This window comes from Cynocephalus volans, chromosome 1 (genome assembly GCF_027409185.1).
Source record: "Cynocephalus volans isolate mCynVol1 chromosome 1, mCynVol1.pri, whole genome shotgun sequence".
NCBI lineage: Eukaryota > Metazoa > Chordata > Mammalia > Dermoptera > Cynocephalidae > Cynocephalus > Cynocephalus volans.
Window position 1 is genome coordinate 258,310,801 of NC_084460.1, and position 19,115 is coordinate 258,329,915.

Here is a 19,115-nt window from a genome sequence, read left to right on the forward strand (position 1 = left end):
GAAAATAGATTGCCTCCTGTTCCCCAGGCAGTCTGCTGCTGAGCATAGATGAGCTACAGTAATCAGATTGGTTCATTAAAATATGGTCCCTTTAGTTCAACATGACTCATCTTTATGATAAAGCTGTGATTCTGGGAACTGAATGCGCTAGTTTTGATACTCTCGTGACACCCAAAAGAATAACATAAAACTTAATTTTTAATGACTTCATATTCAGTTTACTACCATTGTGTAGATCAACCTCTGTATGTACCCAACATCTAATAAAATTTGGTAATACAAAGAACTGTCATAGAAGTCCCTTTGAGCAGTGGCCTGCCCTAACTGCTTGATAACGAAAGTTACTGGATCTAGATAATTAAACAGTCCTTTCCTATCCTTCAGTGTCTCTCACTTCACTGCCTTGATCCATCAGCCTTCACTACCATGTTAACATGATTATTGCCTGCTTTGCTTACTTCTATATCCCTAGAACCTGAACAAGTGCCTGATACATAATATGTTGAATTAATAAATGAAAGTCATTTTCCAAATCAGTTCTCTGGAGAACTGGAAGTCTGGACCAAGAAGTTGAACTTCTACTTACGTTTGAGGCCAGGACTAATGAGAAGTAACAAAGCCAGTGAGAATTACTGGATCACCATTTCCTTTAGCAATGGCATACACAGACTTTACAGTTGCCAGAGGCTTAGTATTCAGAGGATATTTTCCATTGTGATATTACTGCCTGGACATAGAGCATCTTGTTTGAATGCCTCCTAAAATTTTGAGAGCTTTAGGCCTCTGAGGTATGTGAGTTTGGGGAGAGAAGATCAAGGTGGGTGGCACTGACAGAGTACCCAGCAGATTTCATAAAGAGCCTGGTTTCAAAATCACTGTCAAGCCTGAAATACAAGTTGCTGGGTGAGTCTTCTTAACAGTATCATCATTTCGCTTGGCTCAAATGATGACTTTATTGAATATATTCTTATAATACCTATACTGTATTATAATATCTACTCTAGTAATAGATGTTTAAGATACCATGCTTTATAAGAATTGTTAAAAAATCCATTGAGCTCCATTAGAAAACCTGACTTCTGGCACAGTTCTGGACTGAGAACCTGCCTGGGAGAAAAAAATATATAAAAAATACTCATTGAGAAAATAACAAGCACTGCAATAACTTACCTAAAAAGCCACAAAACAACAAGAGCAGCAACAACAAAAACAGAAAAGCAACTGGAAATTGAGCCAAAGATCTAAACACTAAAATTCAGGAGTGGGGACAAATCAAAGTTTCTGTGGAGCTGGAGCTTATACAATTTAGGGGATGTTCTTTAGGAATAACAATGTAACACTACAAATGCGTAATTATTTATAGAGGCCCAGAAGGGGCCTGTGCAAGGTGTGGGGTCCAGAAATTGAAGCCATGTGTGGTCCATGATATAACAGCCTCTGCACGTTGCTATGGTCGCTCTGCTCATGCAGGATGACAGTGTTTATACAATAGATTTTTCATTTAAATCCAAGACAGCAAATATAAAATACATGGAAAAAGAAATGTGCAAAGAATAGGGAAAGAGGCATCTGGAGCAGAAATAATGCCGTGCTAATTAAGCATTGAAGGGGAGCATTATGTCAGTAACAACCTTGACAGAGAAGAAAGTCTCTACGGAGGAGGGAGAAGAGAAAAGAGCTTCACCTATGGGAACCAAAGAGCTATTTAAATCTGAGAATTCAGTCTAAGGTCATCACTCTGTCATACTAAAGGCTTATCAACCATAGGATAGTTATTTTTTTTTGGTAGAAAATTGCTAGACAGTTGTGGAACTCACACTGAGGAACCGGAATCAATGCCTGAGAACATTTTAGCATCTTCCAGTGTCTCTTCCCACTTCACCTCACATTCCTCTCCCTCCTTCCCACTCTCACACCAGTGTTCCAAACAGATCCAACCTAAGAAACAATGCACTAATATGGATCAAAATTGTATAACATAAGTGATTTCACAAGTAATGTCCATACAAATGCAGGCACCATGCATTTTCAAATTCAAAGACTTTCAGATTTGTTAGGCATGATGTAAACCATTAGTCAACTGGCTTGAGTCAGGAAAGATTTGAAAGTCAAACATGTGGACCAGTTTGGAGACAACAGTGTCCTTCCAGTGAAGAAAACAGGCTTTGAAGCCATCCTCTCCCCAATACACTAAATGATGAACTGCCTAGAACATAAGTTTGTTGTGTGCAGAGATGAGTCTTGTTCATTTTTTATTTTTTAATCCCTGGTCTTTCACTCTGCCTGGGATTAAATGGGTGCTCGATAAAGTGTAACAAACAAGCCAAGAGAGGAAGTGTTATTCCTTTTTCATTACCTGGGAATGCATTAAGTGCTGGGGGAGGAGAAAGGTACATTCAGCATGATGAGGTGCTTGATAACCACCATAATAGAGATTCCAAAATTACAGAAAGTAATTTGAAGGGTGCTGACAACTCAAGAGACAGACATAACAACCTTGCATAAGAAAAAGGAGTAAGAGAAGGATGCCTCAGGATGATTTCTCACGGATTTGTTGAAAGTTAGCTAATCATGATCCTTCTGCCTTTGAGACTACACTTGATGCCAATTTCGTGAGAACGGCAAATGATCCCAAAGCAAACTTACTTAAGAAACACATGAGAAAAATGAGTTCAACTCTGTGTCCACTACCACTTATGGAGCTATGTTTATATTGACCTACAGTCATAAAACAAATACACAAAATCCCTTAAAATCAGGTGCTGTGTCTGTTATTTATGGAGGGAAGTAATTTGATAATATGTCTTCGGAAATAAGTATTTTAACGTATGTTAAAGCCTCCACATTTCAGCTCTCTGAAAACTTCAACCACAGCATGCATATTCATTAACCAAAACCATTCAAACTTTTGCTGTACTAGAGATTTACAACGTTAGCAAATTTTAAGTTTTCAACTGGAGGAAACAACTTCTATTCCAACCCATAATCTTTGGTGGCTTTAGAGTTAAAATAGCTCCACCCTTAACTATACAAATATACAAAATTAACTTTTCTCCTACCCACAAAATACGCATGATATGAGCTCCCCCTACTGGTACAACACTATTCCCACTTCATGAATCCAGTAAAGGATAGCTTCTGAGTCGTAGGGTAAAAACAGAACTGCAATTTAGTGTGAAAGAAGAAGAAAAGCTAGACAAATTTTTAAAAACCAAACAACCCAAAACAAAACAGAAAAACAACTGTGCTCACTCTCAAATTATCTCTGAAAAACAAATGCAAAAGACGTTTACAAATATTTGATAGCACCTTTTAAGTCTTCAGCCAAGATTAGACAGGCTAGATGGCCATCACTCTCAAGATGCTTTGGAGTCCTCATTTGCATTTAGACATAGCAACAAGTAGAGCTTGAGTGTAGTGATGTTTATATATTGATAACGGATTTCCCCCCCACCAGTACCTGTGAAAAGCTGCAGGCTTTAGAGAAATAAAATGAAGTAACACCATGGAGGCTGAACAAAGTCTATCTGAGGGCCTTGGGGTTTTCTGCATCTGGAACTGACTTCTATACAGCTAAGTGAACTGGGAAACTGAAAGTGGAAGCCACAGGTTTTATATTTCAAGCCACTCAAATTAGTAGTCTCCAGAACTGAAAATCCAATGTGAGAGAATCAATGGCAAATATAGGTAAAGTGCTATTGTGGGGACAGTCACACTGACAAAAGCAGGAGAAATGCCACAAAGGTGTTGCTAGTGATAAGCTGTTACAGAAAAAATATAATGAAAGAAATGGAACTCCCACTCTTTGAGTCAGCAGAAGGAAGCTGTTTCTTGATATTTGCTATATTTGTAAAGCTGCAATTTGATTATATCTGATTCCGTTATCACAATCTGTTACATATCCTACATAGAATATAAATACGTAAAGCCATTTAAAGGCCAGATTATGCAGCTGTCTATTTTTATATTTTACCTTTTATTGCCATACCAGTGACAGTGCTTAAACTGCATAAATTTAAAATGGTAAATAAAAAACAAAAACATCAATATATGCAGGCTTTATTGAAAAATCACTAGTTGAAAACCCCAAAAGTACATCAATCTGTTTCCCTCTTGCAAGTCTGAGAAAATTACCTTAGATGACTATAATAGGCTCAAAACAAGGGCTTTGGTTTTTTAAAATGATGCTTTTTATGAAACATTTTTGTGTCTTAAAAGTAAACATATATTCATTTATGTTGAATGTGTATAGAGCATTTGGGGAGTGCAGAATGAGGTGACAGGATTGTTATCTTTTTTCCTTCTCCTTTCCATATTCTTCTTTACACTGGCATGTAACATTTTTGTTCACACCAATAATGATACAGAAATAAATGGAAGATAATTTGTGTAGACATGGCCATAAGTACATCTGTCACCTTCTCACCACCTTTGCTGCCAGCACTCTAGTCAGGTTAGGATCACCTTTTCCTACAATAATCCTTCCACTACAATAATCCTTCTTACTGGTTTCTTTGCTTCCATTCTTGCCTCTTCTACAGTTCATTCTCCACTCGGATGCCAGAGCAATGTTTTGAAAATAGAAACCGGATTATATTACTGCCCTTCAAAGGCTTCCTGTAACCCTATGAATAAAATCCAAATTCCTCCCCACGTTTCCACTCTCCTCTTCTACCATTTTCTCGCTCAGTCACTGAGCTGAAGCTTTACCTACCTTCTTTCTGTTTCTGGATCTCAGTAAGGTCTCCCTTAGGGTATTGGCATCAGATCTTCCCTCTGCTCAGAATGCCCTGCCTCTGGATCTTTATGCACCTGGTTCCTTCTTATAATTAAGGCTCCAGTGAAAATCTCATTCTTCCTACAAAACCCAGTCACTTTGTATTACATCACCCTGTTTTACTTTCTTAAAAGCAATGATCACTTTCTGAAATGTTCCTCCTTACTTATTTGCTCGTTTTGTGTCTGCTTCTTCCCTTTAGAATTAAGCTTCATATCAACAGGGACTTTTTCTATATCTCTAGCATCTAAAACATGGTTGGCATGAGGTATAATAATATTATGCCATGTTACCAATACTGAGAGACTATAAAGTATAGTATAGTAATAAGTACTATACTAGCAATAAATACTAGCAGAATAAATGTTCTAAATAAAAATTAAGCGTGTGTGTGTGTGTGTGTGTGTGTGTGTGTGTGTGTGTGTGTGCTTACATGGGCAGGGGAAAGTCACATCACACAAAAATACAGCATAGATGTTTCTTTGATTGGTAGATAATTTCTACTCACCAGCAACAATTCACTTTTAATCAAATTAATAAATGTTTAATACATTTTATTATGAAAGATCATAATTTTCTGATGTAATTGCCCGACTTTAAAATATATGACTGACTACACATGAAACAGTGGAGAAAAGGGAAATTCTGGAGCTCCAGGAGCCTGGGTTTAAATACTGACTTTGCCACTAACACTACCTGTTAAATGAGTATCTTAATCTTTGAGTTGCTTATTTTCTTTATTGAAAAATGATATGATACAACTTCTTGAAGAGCTATAGCAAGTATTTAATAAAATACCTGACACCTAGTAGGTACTCAGTAGAAGTGTCTTAATAAAAAACATTATAAATTAGTCTTAGAGTGTTACACTGGGCTTATCAATTATGGGAGAAGATAAGCTGTATAAATTTTAGTGCTTCATGTGATTTATATATACATATGTATATATATATATGTAAATTAGCAGTGATGCATCTTTATCAATGTTTCTATAATTACCCAATTTGAAAGCAGCATACCTAAAAGTAATACCCTAGTTGAAGCACGTTTCCATCTATTCTTTTTGCTCCCTAATAACCTTAGAGAGTAGTAGGCAACTATTGCATTTTTTCTTTTGTGTGGTCTTGTCCCAGAGGTACAAAAATTAGAGACTTTATCAAAAGGATTGCTCACTCAGCATTATGAGTGGATACTGTGTGCTAGAAATGTCAGAAACAGTACTTTTTTAATTCTCAGGTATTTAGAGCCAAAAACTACTTAGAAAAAGAAAAAATATTGCCAAATTTAGAAAACTTTGAGTCTGGTTTGAAACAAATACACTTTTTGCAACATTATTCAGTGTAACAGAGCTTCTTTCTTAAATTCATTTGGCCAGTCCTTTGGTGTTCACTGAAATGGGCTCTGCCATTTAGTACTGTTTTGCAAGTGAGGGAAGAGGCACCTATCTCAGGTTTGTGAAGCAGTGGGAAGTGTAAATGTGTTCAACCAGATGGAGCTGTTAACTGCTGATAAAAAAAAAAAAAAAAAAAGGTTGAGTGGAAATAAGAGGCTCTGAATCTGAATGTTTCTCCCTTTCCAAACATTGAAAATATGTGCATTTCATTCTCTGCCTCCTGCCCCCTTGCCATATTCTCCTCCTTCACCTCAGGTATTACTGTTCCTACAGAGAGAGGGATCAGAGGAGAGTTACCTGAGCGCCTACGCTGTAATAGGTGTGCAGTCTCAAAGTGCTTTACTACTTCCTTTCTTGAAATTTACACATACTGCCCAACATGTACTCAAGACTCATCCAGAATAATATGATAGTAAATGAAAAGTACTCAGAATATAGACCTTGTGAGGATTTTCCTTACAATGCATTACCTTCCCATAGAAATTCCCAAAAGATTTGCTTTAAGACAGGTAAATATTTGTGAAGGAGACTGAGAAAGGAGAATCATTTCAAAGTGATAAAAATATTATCTATATAGAGATTCTTTTAAGTTTCAGGTTGGAGGCTTTAAGTACCTCTAGTCTAAGGTTCAAGAAGAAACTCAAGTAGTTACAATGGCTAGACCACTCCTCAGCCTCCATATACCCTGCAACACAGGCAACAGGGTGGGGACATCTAATAAGACTGCAGGGGCCAGGAGGCCAATGAATGGGATTGGGGTAGAGTTTCCCAAAGTGTGTACCATAGATTACTAATTCCTTTGATTTTTTGATATCATTGTCCAAGGAAAGTATTCTATGGTTAGGTGTTTTTTAAAAAATACTGTTTAAACAAAATTCAGCATGTCCTTTATCATAAAACTTCTCAGTCTTACATATATGACTGAAGTGACCAATTGTCACAGTTTTTCCAGAACTGAAGAGTTTCCTGGGATGCAGAATTTTCAGTGCTAAAACTGGGAAAATCCAGGGTAAAATGCAATTAACTGACCACCTTATATATGACTGTTTAAAAGGAGTCAAAACGTGCTACATTTCTCAATCTCATTTAACTGGATACCCTCTGGCAGAATAGCGTCTTAAGGCTTTCAAGTCTTACACATTTTTAAAAGTGCTGGAGTAGAGGAAAACTGTCTAGATCTCTTACTCAGCAGAATGAAACATTGATTTCAACCTTTGTCTTGTCCGGTAAGAACGAAAACTATTTTTCCTAATGAAATACCCACTGGCAGTATTAAATGCTATTTTAGATGGGTGGAAAAAATGTGTGTGGTGGTGGAGTCAAGAAGAAAATCTATGCTTGGAACACATTTAAAAAATTTTTTTTCTTCTTAAAACATATGTGTTGAGGGTATAGAAACAATTAAGGGGAAAATGCATTAAATCAGTAAATATTTTATGTGTTAATATGGAAAGAAACATTGAGTTGGAACATATAAAATCAATACACTCTACCCAAGCCTGAAGCTATTTAAAGTTCCACCTTCTTCTGTTGTTGCTGTCCCTTACTTGAATGCTAAAACTCTCCTATAACATGTTGAACCTCACTGCTTTTTCCTTTCTTCTTCTGACACTTTGCATTGAAAAGTCCTTTTCTTTTTTTTACCAGATTATTTCATGTCTTGTTTCTCCAGACTCTCTTTTTCATCCTCAACCCATATCCTTTATATCTGAGCACAGAATTACTACATTCCTCCAGTTTCATTTATGGGGGGAAATAGATGGGATGGAAGAGCATGAGCTCTGGGGTAAGAGGTGTGACTTGAAGTTGGTGGAAGAAATAGAATCACTTTGCAGATTTCTTGAGGGTGACACGTATTATGGCATTTCTTAAGCCCACTTGAAGTAAGTTGAGGGACATAGTTAGAAATTACTGGAAAGCAGAAGAGTGGCCTCTATGTTTATGCGTGTAACAATTAACTGCATTCATAGTGGTGGACATCACTTCCCTGATAGTTCCTTCATCCATCTCTTAATTTAACAACTATTTATCAAGCACCATACTACATGCCAGACAGTTCTATGAAACTGTGCTGCTTGAGTCTTTACTTTCAGTCTGCTGACAATGATGTGACTGCCTCTAAAATGATTTGCTCTAGAATCTCCTTGGCATTAAATGGAGGCTTCATTTTCCTCCTCCATATATCTTTGAATATTTTATAAGTTAAAAGCTGAAGCTCAAAAAGTACTACTCTCTTCTTTCATAAAATTAATAGACCCTCTAGATGTGAGGAACTAATATCCAAGGTTTTATTTTCCAAGTAACATTCATTGATGTTTAAAGTACATTTTATGTGGGGTAATCAATGTAATTTTACAAAAACTCAGAAAATCGTGTTTTTTTCCTACTAATTCAATGTCAAATTAAATGAAGGCATCAGATGGATTTCTGAGTGATTCTATTCTTTGCCAAAGTCATTTGGTATTTTAATAAGTAATTTGGACATAGAATAAAGTATTTACATAGGGTAAAATTACCTCAGTTACCTACAAACTAACTAGAATCCTAAAATAACTTCATTTTTTTTTCTCTGCACGCCACTTTTAGCAGAATGAGGTAGATCACAAGTGAACAAGTTGATATACTGGAATCAGATGCTATGAACTTCAAAAATAAGGGAACTGCAAAGGAAAAGCCTTGCAGGCTAAGCTTGCCACTTATGTTTGTTAGACTCCTCTTGAATTTCATTGATTTTCTCTAGGTCCCCATTATGTAAACCAGTGCTTATTTTTAAGGCTGGTTTAGGTGTGTGAATATAATCATCTTGCCTTATTCTTGGTGGAATGGACCATGCTCTTACTTTTTTGTTGTTGCTGCTTTTCAGTCCTCTTCTATGAAGTTAAAACAATTCGACAGCTTTTTTAGTACACTAAACCCTTCATGCTCAACTTTTACTTTAGAACTTCAAATAATTTAAATTACAGCATGCAAAAGCGAATGGAAACATTTAGAAATGTAAGCACACTTTTTTTGTTGTTAGTGTCAAAGCCTGGTTCAGCTGAGAAAATATTTAATGCAATCCTACTGAGCACCAGACCTTATATTCTAATACAGGGGTATTAATAATAATTAGCCCCAGGCATAATACACACACAGATTATGTCAATGAGTTGGGTTGGTGGTACAAAGGAGAATTAGTGAGAGATATTTAGTCAAACCAGAGAATTAAGGAAAATCATCCTGAAGAAGAAGATTCCCTAATTTATCCATGGAATATAAATATTATTTAGGCAAAAACATGGGAAGGGTTTCAGGAAGAGGGAACAGCATTAACAAAGCACAGAGGTACCACATCAGTCGATGGTGTATATTCCAATGAACTACTCTTAATGAAGTGAAGATGAGTGGTGATGAGGAAGAGGCAGGAACTGGACCAGTCCTGGAGGTCTTTGTTTCTCTTACTGGGAAGACTGACTTTGATTCTGAGGATGATGGACAGCCATTGTTGGGTTATAAGAAGGGGGATGATATACTTAGAAATGTATTTTTATATAAGTCACTTGAATGCAAGTAAGACAAATTTTAGGACAACAAGGCTGGAAGCAGGGAGACCTGTTAGCAGGCTTTCTTTCTGCAATGTTATAGACCAGAGATCTCTAGGGGCTGAAACAGGGAATTTGTGGAGGGTCTAGAGATAAAGATCTGAGAACTATTAACCATGGAAAATACACAGAGTGTGCTGATTTATAGGACTGGACTTGCTTTATAACTCTGCCACATTCTATTTCAAAGCAGATCTTGGCATAAGGGAGCAATCCCTGAAAGGCCAAGGGAGCTATCTGAATCAATGCCTGACCATGGTGGGCAGTCTGGACTTCAAAGGCAGTGTGAGCATGAGCTTCCAGAATATAACCACTTAATATCATCCCACTATTTAAGATGCAATATAATAACTCTACTACTAATTCTCTTTTTTTCCTCTAAGCTGCCAGCTGTGTTTCTCTTTAATTATATTTAAAAATAACACCTACTTTCAAAGATAACCACATTTAAGCTGCTATTATGGTTGTCTTTTGAGTAACTGAATAAAATTCTCAACAAAACTCTCCAACCCTTAAGGATTAAATCTCAAACTACATCACAAGGCTTGAAGGGGCCAGAAAAGATGATACTATATAGCTTGGCACATCCTTTCATCAAGTTGCCACCACTACCACTTAAATCAATGTGTCAGAAGTTCTACTTGCCAAAGGTCATGTTTTTCTGTGACTGCTATGGTCTCTGGAGAGAACGGCCGGTGTATCGGTGATGACTCTCACACTATCTCAATGCTTACAAGATCATGTAAAATTTCTCAATGTGGCCAGTACCAAATATGTGCAGGGTCTACCGTTTTGTGTAGATGCAATTATAAAATGGGTTCCCTCCCTAATCGATTCCACTAACATGATCCTTCTATTTGTGGTCTTTACCAACAGAAAGTAATGACAGAATAGCAACTCAGTCAGCCAAACTAAAGGATAAAAGAGTGAGAAAGTAGCTGGAAAATGAGAGAAAATGGGGGAAAATATCAAGTTTATAAGAAATATTATTTAATTAGGAATGGATCCAGTTTAAATGACCCATCTGCAGTAGAGGTTCTTCGAAGCACTAGACCAACCTTACTTAAAATCCAATTAATTCCCCTTTTATTCTCAGAGGAAGATCGGCAAGGGATAGAAAGTGAAAAGATTTTTCAGAACCAGTTTACTGACAGGCACTGGAATAATTCTTTTGGTTTGATACGTTTAACCAGGATGCTAATATTATTTAAACATACTGTTTTCTGTTTATCCCTGGGTTTTGTTTAAAAAAAAATTCCAAAGCTATAACAAGTGTGTAATTTACCAGAGAAAATGAAATTGCTCTTTGTTAAGTACACATTGAAAATCATATGCTACGATATGTATTGTACATTCAGTACAGTAAAAAAAAAGCTATATTTTCAAATCCGAATTTAAAACAAATTCAATGCAATTTGACATACACTGCAGCATGCAGACATTCCTATACATTAAATACTATCTAGAATCAAGTGAAATTTTCTGCTTGCTTAAAAATTACAAACGGGAGAAGGATATCTTAAATAAAGTTCCGAATACAAAAATATCTTAAGAGAAATAAAAATGGATTAGACTACAGTGAAACCTAGGATATCTCTTCAATAAAGGGCTACAGACAACAAGCTTCAAATGAGTCACACACTGGTATGTCTAAGACAGATGAGGATATACACATACTCCTGAAAATCAATGACAACTAGAAAGAAAAGAAACTTTGTATCTTAATTGCAGAAGTCTCTCTGCTTTCCACTTAGTTCAACAGGGTACCTTCTCAACACATCAGCCACAGTGATATTTTAATATCACCAGTCAGATCACAACGTTCTCCTCTGTGGCAGACCTTCCGAATGGCTCCCAGCTCACTCAGAGGAAGAGCCAAACCCTGTAAGAGAGTCTGCAGGGTCACTCCCACTCTCCTTCCTCATCATCAGTAAAGAATCTTACTCATTTTAGTTCAACTAGCATCCTTGATTTTCTTGGAATAGCCCAGAAATGCATCTTCTTTAGAGCTTCTGTATTTGCACTTCCCTCTGCCCAGAATGTTCTCTCCCTTATCTGCAAGGCTCACTTCCTCATTTCCTCCTTATCTCCTTCAGCCCTTTCTGATCATTCCAAGCAAATTCATGATCCCCCACTTTCCTTACCCCACCTTTCCTCTCCTACATAGCACTCATTATCATCTGACAGTCCATATTTTTGTTTTTTTGCTTGTTTACTGTTTGCATCTCTTTACAAAAATAATCTCTTTGGCAGCAGGAATTTTGTGTTTTGTTCCTTGTTTTCCATTTTACAGTTCTTTGTGGATGCCATGGTGCAATGTATTCACCTTTCCCTCCTCTGCTACTGGGAGTTTTACACTCAGCTCATGGCTTAATCATTCTCCAGGTCTAGTCTGAAGCTGAAGAGAGCCACCTGGCCCAACATACACTCCTTTTTTGGGGATCACCCACATCAATGGTGATCAATGGTGGGGTGTAAAAAACCCACCCATCATTCCAATTGAGGACAATTCATAGGGGCCATCCCATCTTCAGAATTCCATATAGGTCATGCTGTGGCTTTTTAAAAAGCCACAATTCAAACTCTCTCTCTTCTCAATCTTACTTTTTTCCTTCCCACAGATGCTGATCCTGAGAACACCAATCAAACTTCAAGCGCACAAATCTCAACCTCAGAGTACTTCCTGGCAAACCTTGCCAGAGTAACAAATGAAGAAACTAAAAATAAAGTCTAGTAACCTGTCCAAGGGCCTCGTGGCTAGTATGTGGTGAGCCAGTATCCAATCCATGTAGTCTAGATTTCTAGTCTTTGCTTTAACCACTACTTCTTACTGCTACTTGCACAATCCTACTATATATTTTTACCAATAATTTAAAATATACTAAATACCTTAGAGTGAATACTTACAGAAGATTATAAATGAGATTAGGGATAAGGGAACAAAGAAGGAAAGTAGTAGAATAGATGACAATTATTATGTGTCACGGACTGAGAAGTATGATCAACTTAGACAGCAGACAACAACATAAACCCATAGGGGGTGAGTACTACATTGAATAGAATAGATGATTTCAGAAGTAAAAGTGCGAGTGAAAAGGGGGTAAGGAGATGGCATAACAAAATTTCATAAGATTGTTGGCGTGACTTATGATTTATATAAACTGCAGAAGATGGGGTCTGGTGTAGTCATTGCAAACAGCTACTACAAGAGGTAGGGTATCCTTATAGACTTGAATAGTTTCCTTCCTTGAAATTCGAGGACTGGCTTAGTTACCATATTTACTGTTTTTGGGATTATGCGTAAGATGCTCATCCTTTCTGATCTCCATCCACATATCCGAAGGCTGTTGTTGTGATGAAATAAAGTAATGTTATGATAGTGCTCTTTATAAGCCATAGAGCATTTTACAAATAATTATACATGAGTATAGGCATCTTTAAAGATAATTCAAATTCTGACATCAAGCAGAACTTCAATAAAACCTTCTCATCTATTTTAAAAGAATCTTTCTATAAAGCTCAAATCCCCTTAGAAAAACTTTGTAATGCTTAGAGCCCTGATGAAAATTTTTCCTTGTGAGTATACTGAATCTCCCATATTGTGAATCCCTCCCATTTCTTTGTTGGTTTTCTATGTTTACTACTGTAGTTTTAAAAATATTTACTGTTTTAATTTTTTAACATTATCCCTTATTTCTTATCTATCCTGTATAAGAGCAGTTCCTCTGGATGTATTTATCTTCCATTATGTGTATCAACATGGTGATTTCATTTCACTTCAAGGGGCAGAGCTATCTGTCTCCTCTAATACTAGAAAAAGTATTGGATTCTTAGAGTTATTATTATTCCAACATCTGTACTTTAAACCATGGACTTAAAATCACTAATGAAAAGATTAAAAATTCTAATTAAACTCTGCAAAGAAATTGTATTCTTAGAATAAGTAGAAATAAAGAGGAAAGCTAACATGAATTCTTCCTATTTTATTTTTAATTTTTTGTAGTTCAGAGTTCTTTGCATCAGTTATTATAATCATCTTTCCTATAAATAGATGTTATTCTGTTTTACCGATAAAATAAATAAATCTCCAAGGAGACTGAGTGTAAAAATCAAATAGGCATCCTTTAAGTCAATGTAAGAATGTTAAGTCTCCTGATTCATAATCCAAAGCCATTTCTATCACACTATACACACGATTAACTTTCTTTTCCTATATATAATTTTTAAAAACCTATATGGATGATTCAGACAGAAGTTTGTGGCACCCATTTCACATTCCCAAGCAGTCTCTAGAAATTTAAAAAACTACTACTGCTCTAGAGGAAGAAAAAAAAAGTTATTTTATTTTAAAAATGGTATTCATGTGTGAAAACAAACTATAGCCATGCTGATAAAGTTTCCTTTCTCCTTGCTTTTGAGTTTCCATCATTCTCACTTTTCTCTCTTTCCATTTGCTTTTTATATTTTTCTAATTTGGTTATCCATTACGTGTTTCTCATTCATTCTACTCCTATTTCATTACTCCACCACAATATTGTTTCTCTTTTAGGTAAGGAGAAAGCAAGAGGGAGTCCAACCTATGAAAGTTGAGATAAGATTCCAATCCAGGTTCAGATGGCTATAAGCTCATCTCCAGGTAGAACAACAGCTCTAAGGTGTGGGAGAACAAAAGAGAGGATAGTTTCTGCTTTCTTCCTTCATGTATTGCCTTGGAAGAATCTCAGACCTTGCATGCCTGGTAGAATTTCTTTATTGAATCAGTATTTCAGCTGAAGCTGCCTATAGTTGATGCCTATCAGACTTTGGCTGTAACATGAACCCAATGGAGAAAAAAAAAAGCCATGGTGAATACATTGTGTTTTGCCAGAACCTGACTGTGACAATAAAGTGGAGAAAGTACAAATGCTGGTAAAGACAGAATGGGGGACAGGAACAAGGAAGAAAAAATTGCTTTGCCTTATGTAAGAATATTTTATGGAATGAATATTCAGTTCCCTGTTATTTACAGTATATTTAACATTTTATTTTTACAGGAGATTATTTTTCTTTTCATAATTAGAATCATAATTTTCCCCACTGTGTGCTGAGAAGAGAATTTACATGTAATCTCCTTGAGTATAAAGAACTGTGTCATATTCATCTTTATAGCTCTAAAAATCTTGCCACAGGAACCAGCTATATTAGGCTTGTTCAAGTCAACCGAATTCCTGAATACTATCGAATTCACATGAGAAAGATGGGGATTTTTTAAAAATATTTTTCAAGTTCTCAACCTCCTCACAAGAACTCTTTGCCAGTTTTTAGCAATCCACATAATCAGAAATATCAGCCTAAGATCTACGATATGTTGCAATGCAAACCTTTCTTGTTCTATCTGAAATGTATACAAAGTAAATGTCTTAGTTATGGACATCCTGAGTAATATTATATAAACATAATTGTCACAGAAAGTTTTTGATTAAATAAAAACAATATGTCAACTGGTCTTCAACACCAAAGTTATCATAACAACAATATAAAAATCAGGCTTTCTTTATACAAATAACAAGCTTTCTTTATACAAATAAGTTTAATTTGACTTGTTGCTGTACATACCTAACATTAATCTATTAAAGAATTCTATTAAAACTATGTAATTATGTAAGTTGTATAAATAGGCCTAGTGCTCCATTTTACCTGATGAAATACAAATACACTCATTGTATCTATGCTGTGTGTCTTACATACATTTTATTCCTGTAAACACTATCATACAACTTCTCATACATGTTATTAAAACTTAACTGTGGACTCTGCCACATGTACAGCAAGATAATACATTTATAATTATTTTAATAGTTAAAATATGGCTTTTATTTTATCAGACTTATTCTTTTTTATTTTTAGGAATCTAGCAAAAATCTAAGAAATCCAGAAATATTTTTAGAAGGGAGTAATGAAAAATATTCATAGCCTTGTATGACTGAAAGACTTTGAGAGAAAAGCAGGGGTTAAAAGTGATCCTTTAACCACCCACACAGCCTGGATTTTGAGAGGAGGCTCCTTAATACTTTTTTTTTTCTTGTGGTTTTTGTTGCTTAAGGAAGTCTGTGGGTAGATAAAAGGTTATTATCCCTCCTACGCACACCCGTTTTCTTATTTACAACATTGAATCTCCATATATCTAAGTACTTGAAACACAAATCCTTCTCTTTCAATCACTTCCTCAAATTCTTTGGAATTTGATCCACACATTACCTTCCCACAGCACACTTCACACTTAATTATAGTTGGTTCGGAATTATTTTTTCAAGTATGAGTTTATCCAAAAAGATTATTTGATGTAGATATATTCCCAACCAAACATTTTTGTTTGACAACAGAATTCCATAAACAGCAGGTCTTATGTCCAAAACTAATAATGAAAAATTATTTTTATATTAACGAGTTTTCTTAAACACTAAAAGAACAAGATACAGTCACTGAAATGGGAAAATCCAGCCTTGAAGATTTGTATGCAGTTTGTTTCTTATTAATCTACAAAATACCTTGTTGAATTAATGCACATTTGAGGATCATATTAGCGACACAGTGAACATGCTTTACCTAAGTAAAGTTAACCATTTGAATACTTTCATTTGAATAAATGGCTCAATAAATTAAAGATTTTAAAACTCCCTATGTACGTATACTAACAAGTTAACATAAATTTTATCAAACCTTTATGTCCCCTTCATATTGTAGTAAAAATGTTCCCTCAAATGCAGTCAATGACAGATAATGCCCTTGTGCAAATGGGTTAAGCATAAATTATTTTAAAAATAATCAGGTCTAATCTTCATTGCCAATGAAATTTTCATTCCTTTAAAAAATATAGAATAATCTACAGTACTATAAATTAATGTATATTTTTAAATGATTTTAGATTTGTAGGTTTAATAATATCATTTATGATAGTCACACATGATAAATGTTTTGCAGGTAAATTTGTCCATTCACTATTCAGATCAATGAACTCCACGTGGGAATTATATTAACTTTTGTTGAAATAAGAAATTAGAAAAATAACCATTAACCATCCAAAGTGCTTGCAAAGATGACCCAATTATTAATTTAATACACATTACTGAGAATATATTCTATAGAGACCATTTAGAACAATCCTGCTAGCTACAATTGTTGGGTTAGTCAAACGAATACAGGTTATTCAATCATTTCTGGTTAATTCAATGGAAACTGATTCTGGCCCCTCCATTTCCTTGGTAATACACATGCTATCAAAATACAGAGGCAAGTCTATTCTCTGTATAGCAAAGGTAGCAAGTAAAATATATTTTATGTACAACCCAATGGATATGTGAATTGAACATGTGCATGTCACTCTAAACTACGTGTTTAGGTTCTAGGTGTTAAGCCTTTTTGGCATCTTGTAGTAGAGTAAAAAACATAAATAAAATTAAAACTATTAGTATTTCAAAGCAAAGTAATATGTAGACTAGAAAAAAAAGCAATTCAGTCAAAATAAACTGTTCAGTCTCTAATTTAAAAAAAAAATCTTTATGCAGTTAGGAGTAAATACTCATTACCACAATTTTCTGAATGACAATTATTTAAAAGAGTATATCTCAGAATTAAATGGGTTATATATTCTTTTTTTTTCTAAAGCAAATCTCTCTTAAGAAATTTCCTCACTCCCACTTCGGGTTACTATAAAGCACCTATTATTGGTAGAAAGAATATTAAAAAATAAAAAAAAAAAGAAAGAAAAGAAAATAGGGAAAGAAAACTGATGTACCTCTCATATGGTAAGAAATAGGTTACAAATGTCATACTCTTGAGATTAAAATTATGTCCTAAAAAAATAAGCCTTGCTCAGATTACAGGATAACATAATGACCAAAAATTTCAATATAAAATGCAACAAGAAAGGGTGAGTTTTACTTCCCTTTCCCTTGCATGTATTAATAACAATGGATGAAAACTGGAAACTGGTAACTGAAACAGAAATCACATCTCATTATTTAAAGGAAATGAAATTATGTACAATGTAATAAGAGGCACAGGTAGAAAAAAGTATATGGTGACACTTCAACAGAAAGAGAATTGAAAATATTCTGTGTTCTGTAGACTGGTTTGTTTTATTTTGACTTTTAAGCATGCTAGAAAATTAACAAAATTTTTTGGATGAACAGTGGAACAGTTTAATCTCAACACAATATTTGCCGAACTAGGTGCTTTTCACATAAAATGATGTTTACATCTGGAAAATATACAGAATTTTGCATAGAAACTACCTCCTTACAAAAGCAATGTTTTAAAAATTGATTTGTTAATATTCCAGTGGTGAAACATCTACTCAAGGAACTGCCTTTTTTTTCCTTTCTTTCTTTCTTTCTTTTTTTTTTTTTGTCTTTAAGATTTAATTTATTCTTCTAAGCTGTTTTTTTTCTTAAACCTCTAGGGAAGCTTCCTTGGTAATACTATGTTAATCAGCTAGGGGAAAAAAAAATTCTTGAAAGTAGAGAAAGACTGTCCAAACATCAAATGACTGTCCAACATCATGTTATGCTGAAATACATTCTGTACTTGAATCTTGACTCTTGTTCGGTTTTAAACATTATGAAAAAAAACCTGTGTTCCAATATGCTGCCCTAATTGTGTTCCCTGGGTATTGCTTATTTGAACTAGTTAAGCCTTTCATTACATAAGGCAACTTGATAAATCTTCCAAGTGTTTCCCAAACTAGATAAAGTGTGCATTAAAGTTCTACCTTTCCTGATCCCAAGGGCTTTTTTACTTATCTTTCATCAGATTCTGCATTTAGAAACTAAAATGAACTTGGATCCCTAATAGTCAAGTGGTTAGAAAAAATAAAAAATAAAATAAAATTAGCTTGAAATCATACATGTAATTATTTTATACAACTTAAGCAAGGCCTTAAGAGAATAGTTATGTTTTTATTCTCTTTTTATTAATCTTGAAATTATATCTATGTTTTTGTTTTGTTTTGTTTTCTGCTTTGTGTATAAAAGTGGAATTTTGCTTGGATTTCATTTGGAAAAGCATTTGGGAAATTTACAAGGAAGGTTCAATCTATAAATAAACTCTTTGGCAGGAAGTACATCAAATTAAATAAAGTTTCTGGCTCTTTCATATCTTACATACTTCCGTAAACAAAACTAAATGATAAAAACATCTATCTTATTTTAGTAAAAATAACTACAGATTAATTTACTGCAGGAAGTAAATGATATCTTCTTTTCATTGGCTTAAATTTTGTTTATCTTTTTTACTTTCTTTTATGAACTAAAGCTCCTTCAGTTTCAAATTATAAATCTGATAATTAAAACCTTGTCTACATGATAGTCACATATGTGTTAATATT

At 34.8% G+C, this 19,115-nt stretch overlaps 1 protein-coding gene across 1 annotated transcript in view; it reads right to left on the reverse strand.

The window, feature by feature from the left end:
* Positions 1–19,115, reverse strand: part of TMEFF2 (transmembrane protein with EGF like and two follistatin like domains 2) — a 231,119-nt gene that overhangs the window by 196,976 nt on the left and 15,028 nt on the right. The window lies entirely within an intron of this gene.